General features: G+C 37.2%; 1 non-coding gene across 1 annotated transcript; it reads right to left on the bottom strand.

The window, feature by feature from the left end:
• Positions 1–7,510: 7,510 nt before the first annotated feature.
• LOC141715697 (small nucleolar RNA R71) lies at positions 7,511–7,617 on the bottom strand. Its single transcript, XR_012572449.1, has one exon. It is a non-coding gene; the product is annotated as a small nucleolar RNA R71 (small nucleolar RNA).
• Between the last annotated feature and the right edge of the window lie 652 nt (positions 7,618–8,269).

Genomic DNA, 8,269 nt, shown 5'->3' with positions numbered 1-8,269 from the left:
CTTTTATCACAATGCCTTTAGCCTTAGAAAGTTTCTTTTCAATAACAGAAGATTTAGATTTGGAGTTGACTTTTTCTAACTTAAGTCTAGCTTCTTCTTCCTTTAGACTCTCAAAGTCCATTCCTGGATTTTCTTTTAGAAATAACTGTCTTGAAATTTCCTCATCAAGTTCCAGATGTTTATCAGAACTTATCCTTTTACCAGTATCAGAACTTATTCTTCTCCCAGTATCAGAACTTGTTCTTTGACTTGTAGTTCCAGCTTTGCTTGATGAAAAACCTTTACCTTGACCATGACCTCCACCCATTCCAGAGTTTCCCTGGTCATCTTTTTCATCATCCTTTCCCTTCAGTGTCTTAACAGTTTTGCATTTGGACTTAATTACTTTCTCCCCCTTTTTGGCATCAAATAGTAAAAGAAGAGAGACAAGCAAATCCACTGAGGATTGGATCTCATTGAGTTGATTTTGATGAGAAACTTGATTCTTCAAAATTTCATCAATCTAAGCCTGTTGCTTCTCCTGAGTTTTCTCAATGTACTCAATTCTGTCAAAGGTAGGTTTGAAAAACCTTTTCTTGTCCAGCTTGACAATCATATCTTGCTGATTTATGGATTCTTGAATCTTGTCTACCTTGACCTGAGTTATAGATTGTTAACCTTGAAGGTGCCTTACACTTAGTGCAGTAACTCTTAGCTATGTCTTGAAATCATCATTAACTAGCATCTCATCAGCTTTGGTCAAGTGCTCAGCAAGTATGGTTGAAGAATGAACAAAATCAACTTTGTTCCATTCCTTAGTCCACTCCCTTCCTCTAGGAGTTTCACTCCAAGGTACTGATGCATCTTCTCTAAAAAACTTCTTGATTAATTCAGTTTTGTTTGGAGCTTGTTGAGGTGCATGTCCTGATGGACCAGCTGCATCAGCATCTACATTGGCAGCAGCTTCACCAGCAAGTTCAGCATTAGCAGCATCAGAACTTATAGAATCAGCATCATCAGCATCCCCTGACAAAAGAATAGTATGAAAGGCTAGTGAGGCTTCAACATCATCCCCTATACACCTGTCAAACGTTTGAAAATCTTTTATCTCTTTTACTTAGACAATGCATATTACAGCAGTTAATGAGGAGTGGAACAGACCTTTACACCTGTCAAACATGTAGCAGTTAAGGCAAAAGTTAATGGGCACGGTAAATAAGCAATTATGACTTTGCACGTTCAGTTTAAAAAAAACTGTTCCCACTAAACAAATGATTATTACTGCTTTATCTCACATAAACCAATATTCTGAAAAAAAAATGTGATCATTGAGGTAATGACCAAAAATAAACCAAGTAAATAAATACTGCCACATCAGCATCAGAACTTGATTATTATCATAATTTAAAAATCATCAGGATATGGCTTCTTAACTCGAAAAGTGAATGTTTATTCCTGTAATTCTTCACACAAATACTGATATGGGTACATCAGAACTTAATCATCAGAAGTTCCATCAGAACTTGTCCTCAAAATTTATGCAACTAATACTTAAACAGTTCATCCAAAATAACATTTATCACGACAGTAATTTTCATCATTCATATGGAGTGTATGTGTGTGCATTAAGCTAAATATCAGACAAAGTGTAAGGTCTGAATCACTTCAGTACATCTTAGAAATAAGGCATAACTAAGAACTTTGCTTAAAATCTGTCATTATTCTGAAGTTTACTATAGAATGAGTTCATGTATGAGTCCACCTCAACTGTTTTATGCTCATTTTATGCATCTTTTGAAATTCCTTTTTACAGTGACTTCTCAGTGTAAGTGAGTCACAACTGCTTATCAGATGTTATGTTATTATCAGAGTATTTCTCTAGTGATCAGAGAATGTGAAAAGTCACCAAGAAAACTTCATTTTTGCTTTTCTAATGCATATTACTTAATACCAGCAATGCACTTGGGTCTTCCCTTCCACATTTTTTACTCTAGATCTCAAAGGAGTACCTGATTTTTATTTCTTTTTTTATTAATAAGTGAAGCTTATCAGCACTTAGTACATCCATCAGATTTACTAACATCAGAACTTAAGAGATAAGAAGCACTATTCTAGTTTTTGACATAGTAATAAGATACACAAAGTAAACTTCAACTAAGCTCAATATTAGAATTTGCTTGTGTTAAGAGATTTCCACATAAAAAATTACTTCAGACATGGGATCTTTAGTATATTAAAGACTACTAGTTCAGCATCTAGCACAATTATCCTCATTGGATTGAATAGTTACAGAAACATTCATATCACTATCAGAGTTTAGAAATTCACATCAGACAACAATCAGCATTTAAGCAAATTTTCAATTTAGGCACAGAATTCACAAAGATAGTAATATCTGTAAATACTGATCATAAAGTCTGATGTATCAGAACATAAACTAAGCAGATTTAGAGGAAGAACCTGAAACCATTCCAAGTTCATTTACCAATCTTGTAAAGGTTGCTTCACACAGTGGTTTTGTGAAGATATCTGCTAGTTGTTGATCTGTTGGAACAAAATGCAATTCCACTGTACCTTCATCCACATGTTCCCTTATGAAGTGGTACCTAATGCTGATATGCTTTATCATTGAGTATTGAACTGGATTACCTATCATAGCAATAACACTTTGATTATCACAGTAAATATGGATTTTAGAATATATTAACCCATAATCCAGTAACTGATTCTTCATCCAAAGAATCTGTGCACAACAGCTCCCTGCAGCAATGTATTCTGCTTCTGCAATTGATGTGGAAATTGATTTATGTTTCTTGCTAAACCAAGAAATTAATCTGCCTCCAAGAAATTGGCAGCTTCCACTTGTGCTTTTCCTATCAATTTTGCATCCTGCAAAATCTGCATCTGAGTACCCTATTAGCTTAAAGTCTGATTCTCTAGGATACCACAATCCCAGATCAGCTGTACCCTTAAGGTATTTGAAAATTCTTTTCACAGCTGTTAAGTGAGGTTCTCTTGGATCTGCTTGAAATCTTGCACAAAGACAGGTAGCATACATGATATCAGGTCTACTGGCAGTTAGATAGAGTAGTGAGCCAATTATACCTCTGTAATCAGTAATATCTACTGATGTACCAGTATCCTTATCCAATTTTGTTGCAGTGCCCATAGGAGTGGATGCACTTGAACAATCTTACATTCCAAATTTCTTCAACAAATTTCTGGTGTACTTAGATTGACAAATAAAAGTTCCTTCTTCATTCTGCTTGACTTGAAGGCCCAGAAAATATCTAAGTTCTCCCATCATACTCATTTGATATCTTGACTACATTAGTTTGGCAAACCTTTTACAAAGTCTATCATTCGTAAAACCAAAAATGATATCATCAACATATATCTGCACCAAAAGTAAGTCCTTTCCATGGTTGAGATAAAACAGTATTTTGTCAATAGTCCCTCTATTAAATCCACTTTCCAGAAAAAACTGAGCTAATGTTTCATACCATGCTCTTGGAGCTTGATTAAGGCCATAAAGTGCTTTGTCAAGTCTGTAGACATGATTAGGAAATTTTGAATCTACAAAACCTGGAGGTTGTTCAACATATACTTCTTCTTCCAATTCTCCATTAAGAAAAGCACTTTTTACATCCATTTGAAAGACTGCAAACTTTTTGTGAGCAACATAAGCCAAAAATATCCTTTTGGCTTCCAATCTAGCAACTGGTGCAAATATTTCATCATAATCAATTCCCTCATGTTGAGAATATCCTTTTGTAACTAGCCTTGCTTTATTCCTTGTAATTATGCCATCACTATCAGTTTTATTTCTGAACACCCACTTTGTACCAACTACAGATCTGTTCTTTGGTCTTGGCACTAGGGTCCAGACTTTATTTCTTTCAAATTCATTTAACTCTTCCTGCATTGCTTGCACCCAATCAGCATATTGAAGAGCTTCTTCCACTTTCTTTGGTTCAGTCTGAGAAAGAAAAGAGTGATAGAGACATTCATTTGATGTAGCTGTTCTAGTTCTAACACCTGCATCAGGATTTCCAATAATTAAGTCAGGTATATGTGCTTTAGTCCACTTCCTTGCAGATGGAAGGTTTTCTCTAGAACTGGATGCTCCCCCATGATCCATGCTATCTTCATCAACCTTTTCTGATGCTCCCCCTGAAATTATGCTCTCTGAGTTGGATCCTTCAAAATTGGAGTTCCCAGAATTATCAGAACTTTGCCCATCAGAACTTGATGAATCAGAACTTGAAGAGCCAGTTGTAGGTTCTGATGCTTCTTGAGATGTGGTAGTATCTTCAGTATGCTCCCCCTGAACAGGTGCATCTTCCTTTGGCGTAGTCACCACAGTTTCAATAACAACAGAGTTTAATCCATCAGAGTTTGCAGTATCAGGATTTAGACTGTCAGGATTTACAGTATAAGAATTTAAAACTTCATTCTCAAATCCCAGCTGATCATGATCATTGAAATTTTCAAGTCCTGTAATCTTCTTATCATCAAAAGAGACATTGATAGATTCCATGACAACCCTTGTTCTTAAATTGTAGAATCTGAAGGCTTTTGTGGAAAGTGGATATCCAACAAAAATTCCTTCATCAGCTTTTAGATCAAATTTGGATAGCTGTTTAGGATGATTCTTAAAAACAAAACACTTGCATCCAAATACATGAAAATACTTCAGATTTGGCCTCTTTTTCTTCACCATCTCATATGGTGTCTTTCCATGCTTGTTAATGAGTGTTGCATTTTGAGTAAAACAAGCAGTCTCCACAGCTTCAGCCCAAAAATAGGTTGGTAACTTTGCTTCATCAAGCATAGTTCGTGCAACTTCAATGAGAGTTTTATTCTTTCTTTCAACCACTCCATTTTTCTGTGGAGTTCCAGGAGCAGAGAATTCCTGCTTGATTCCTTGGTCTTTGCAGAACTCTTCCATAATCAAATTCTTGAACTCAGTGTCATTATCACTTCTTATGATTTTCACGGAGTCTTTAACCACTTTATCTAGTTGTTTGACATGATCAATCAAGATAGATGCAGTTTCACTTTTTGTGTGCAAGAAATACACCCATGTGTATCTGGTGAACTCAGCCACTATGACCATAACATATTTCTTCTTTGCAATAGACATGACATTCACTGGACCAAATAGATCAACATGTAGTAAGTGATAAGGCTCGAGAATTGAAGATTCAGTCTTGCTCTTGAATGAAGATTTTCTTTGTTTTGCCTTATGACAGGAATCACAAAGGCCATCAGGAGCAAATACTGATTTTGGCAAACCTCTCACAAGATCTTTCTTGACTAGTTCATTTATATTGTTGAAATTTAAATGAGAGAGTTTCATGTGCCAATTCCAGCTTTCTTCAATTGATGCTCTACTTAACAGATGATAAGTGGCATTTTATACCACTTAGAACGTCTTAAAATGGCTTAAATTGGTGTCTTGAAATCAAGTATTTTGTGTATTTGATGCATTTTTCTAGTGTTTATGCATTTCAGGGTATTAGTTGCATTTCGGAGGAGGAATCATCAAGAATAAGCCTTGGCATGTGTTCACCATTGCGAGAGGAGAAGAACGGGCAGATTACGGCGAAGAAACGGAGCAAACCTGGAATTTTTCCAGTAGGGTCCTGCGCGCCCGCGCAGCAATACTGAGCGGCCGCGCAGCAGCCTTGCGCGCCCGCGCAGAAATGTTGAGCGGCCGCGCAGGGTCGGGGAAAAAGCTGAATTATTTTAAACTTCTACTTCTGTTTGGCTTCCAACTTCTATGTAATCTAAGTTTTATGGGACTATTATATAAGTAGATTTGAGTCGTTTTCATAGAGAATATGAAGGAGATTATGTTTTAGATTGTGTTTGGCGCAAGAAGCGAAGAAGATAAGGAAGAAGACCGATTTAGCACACCGCAACGAAGAGGAAGCATATTTTCTTATGATTCTTGTTTCGTTGTAATGTTGGATGCTAGTTTTCTTGCTTTGACTTATTTACTCTTGTGACGTACTCTGTTTTAATATAATTAGTTTAGTTATTATTTTCTTGTGTTGTTTATCATGATTTTATATGAACCCATGATGGCGATAAGTTCTATTATGGGCTAATCGTGATCATGGGGTTGCAACGGATTTATTATGAAATTCTTTAGTTAATTGTTTAATACTTTAGTGTGTGATAATTGCATGATATCTAGTATTGGTTGTGCGTATTCGTCTTATGTGCGTCGCGAACATATAAGATAGGGTGTTAATCTCTTGTGAAGCGACAGTGGATCTTGAGATTTAGGACTTGCCATGCTAGCATAGGTTCATGTACGTTGTGCATGATTAGTGGGTAACTCTAACAGTTTTATTTGCCCTATGTAATCAAAAGGAATAACTTGTGCTTAAATCGTTGTGTTGTCAATTTCTGTAGACATATAGGAACTCAACATAATTGATGACTATTCAACTTCTATCTTAATTGTGGATGCTTGGTACAATGGTATTAGTACAATGAAAGTTGGCTTTTATCAGTTTCGTGTTATTCGATTAATATCATCACTGTCACATGCTAAAGGTAATAACAATGGCTATAGAAGGAATTAATAATGAAGTTGTGATCTCATGAGTGTTTTATTATTGATAAATTGAAGTGTTAGTTAAGTGGTTAATTAAGTAGTTAATTATAGTTAATATTTAATCAACAATTTTAAGTGTTATCTTAACATTGAGAAGTAATCATACATTGGTGAGTGAGTTTAATTAGACAATAACTTAGTCTGAGTCTCTGAGGGAACGAACTAGAAAGTATTCTATATTACTTGCGAACGCGTATACTTGCGTGAATATTAGTGCATGTTTTCACCCTAACAAGTTTGTGGCGCCGCTGCCGGGGACTCGGCGTATTTGTTTAATTTATGTACTTACCATCATTGGTCATTAGGACTCAGTGATTAGGACGTAGTAGTTAATTACTCTTTTCGGTTGTGTTTCAGGTACTTTAGCAAGCGTTTATGCAAACTCGTTCTCGTGCTCGCAAGAGGACCTTAGATACAGCTGAGGAGAAAGACGAAGTTCTTGATACTCCGGAGAAGTTAGATTTTGAGGATTCGGATTCAGGAACTGAGCAGAAAGAACCAGTAAACATGGGAGATCGTATTGTTCAAGCTGATCCAGCTCTTATGGATTTTTCTCGGCCTAAATTTGATGACATTCAGTCAAGCATCCTTCATCCGGCTATTCAAGCTAACACCTTTGAAATCAAGCCGGGCACTATTCAGATGGTGCAGAATTCTGTTTCTTTTGGAGGAGCGGCAACTGAAGACCCCAACATGCACATAAGGAATTTTGTCGAGATCTGCAGCACTTTTAAGTATAATGGCGTGACTGATGAGGATATCAAGTTGAGGCTTTTCCCATTCTCACTAAGGGATAAGGCTAAAGACTGGTTACATTCTGAACCAGCTGGGTCCATCACTACGTGGCAAGATCTTGCGCAAAAGTTTCTGGTGAAGTTTTATCCAATGGCAAAGACTGCTGCTATGAGGAGTGCTCTTACTCAGTTTGCGCAGCAACCTACAGAATCTATGTGCGAGGCTTGGGAACGCTACAAGGAAATGTTGAGAAAATGTCCACATCATGGAATGCCGGATTGGATGGTAATCACTGGTTTTTATAATGGTTTGGGGGCCCAATCTCGGCCCATGCTCGATGCAGCAGCTGGAGGTGCCTTATGGGCTAAAAGCTATACTGAGGCGTATAATCTTATCGACACGATGGATGCAAATGAGCATCAAAACCCAACTCAGAGGATGACGTCAGGCAAGGTAGCAGGTATTCTGGAAGTTGATGCAGCCATCGCTATTGCAGCCCAGCTCCAAGCGCTATCAATGAAGGTTGATTCTTTGGCTACGTATGGAGTTAATCAAATAGCTATGATTTGTGAGCTTTGTGCAGGTTCTCATGCTACGGATCAGTGTTCTCTTGTCAACGAATCTGTTCAGTATGTGAATAATTATCAGCGACAACAGCAGCCTGTGCCAGCGACCTATCATCCTAACAACAGAAATCATCCAAATTTCAGCTGGGGGAATAATCAGAATGCTATTCAGCCAACATATCAGCAAGGAGTAAGTAAACAGTTTAACCCACCTGGATTCCAGCAACCACAGCAGTATGCTACAAGGTAATCATATCCTCAACAGGGAAGTGCAGCTGCACCTACTAGTGCTGATTTTGAGGAACTTAAGCTATTGTGCAAGAGTCAGGCGGTTTCTATCAAGACCTTGGAAAATCAA

Source organism: Apium graveolens, chromosome 3 (genome assembly GCF_009905375.1).
Source record: "Apium graveolens cultivar Ventura chromosome 3, ASM990537v1, whole genome shotgun sequence".
Classification (NCBI taxonomy): Eukaryota; Viridiplantae; Streptophyta; class Magnoliopsida; order Apiales; family Apiaceae; genus Apium; species Apium graveolens.
The sequence above is the reverse complement of the archived record's forward strand: the minus strand, read 5'-3'. Positions and strand labels throughout refer to the sequence as shown.